Consider the following 1,163-nt stretch of genomic DNA (forward strand, 5'->3'; position numbering starts at 1 on the left):
CCCCCCCTCTGCGACGACGTGGCACTTTGTTGAGAGATTACACCGAACATTAAAACTCATGGAAAGAAAGGAAATAAGAAAGAAAGAAAGCCTGTGAACGGCAGCCTCACTTGTTTAAAATGGCGTCTAAGAAGACGGACTTTCCCAAGATTAGTCTAAACGAAACTAATGAAAAACTGAAAATTAAACTACAGTGACTTCAGATTCCTAAAAAAAACTGTGCACCCTTTAAAAGATTCTGAATCACCATTAATTTCTTCAAATTCGAAGGTTAAGTTTTAGGCAGCCAAAGTGACGAACTTTCACAAAATGTCATATAGATTAATCCTCCATTTCACTTTCGTGGTTGTACACTCCAGAATTTCAAAGGTGTAGAACCAGTGGTACACTGCTTGTGAACGGAGCCTCACTTGTTTACAATGGTGTTTTAGAATACGGACTTTCCCAAGATTAGATCTAAACGAAAGTAATGAAAAACTGAAAATTAAACTACAGTGACTTCAGATTTCTTGATATAACTGTACATCCTTTAAATGATTCTGACCCACTGCTATTTTTTTTTCAAAATTCTGAGGCTCGGAAGTTTTAGTTGGCCAAAGTGACGAACTTTCACAAATGTAATGATAACAATATTGCAATACAACAACTCAGAACGGTCTTTGTATCAGAGACATGTTTGAGGTGAATCTGACCACCCCTCCCAAAACAAACAAACGAACAAATTAAACAAAACAAAGAAAAATAAACAAAACGAAGCAAAAAAAAGCAAAACAAAACGAAGCAAAAACAACAACAACAACAACAAAACAATACAAACAAACAAACCAACATCAACACACAAAAAAGCTTCCATTATATCGTTGAAATTAATAGCCCCCAAAAGTCGACGACCGCAGCCATTAACGACGCATGTCGTATGCACCTTGATTGGTTACTTTTTAAAGGCCATAATCTTTTATCCGCATTCTTTGCACAATGAGTGAATTCCTTTTGGAGTGTAAATGTGTCTTTAAAAATAAAATAAAATAAAAAGAGAAAGTCAACATAATATTATAGGAATGTAAACGAGTCGATACATAATAATGTGTAGGGTGTATGATCACGGGCATTTTATTGTAATAAAAAGGCCATCCATCTAATACGACGATTGTATGTGTGTGTGT

Source organism: Aplysia californica, unplaced genomic scaffold (assembly GCF_000002075.1).
Source record: "Aplysia californica isolate F4 #8 unplaced genomic scaffold, AplCal3.0 scaffold01452, whole genome shotgun sequence".
Taxonomy (NCBI): Eukaryota; Metazoa; Mollusca; class Gastropoda; order Aplysiida; family Aplysiidae; genus Aplysia; species Aplysia californica.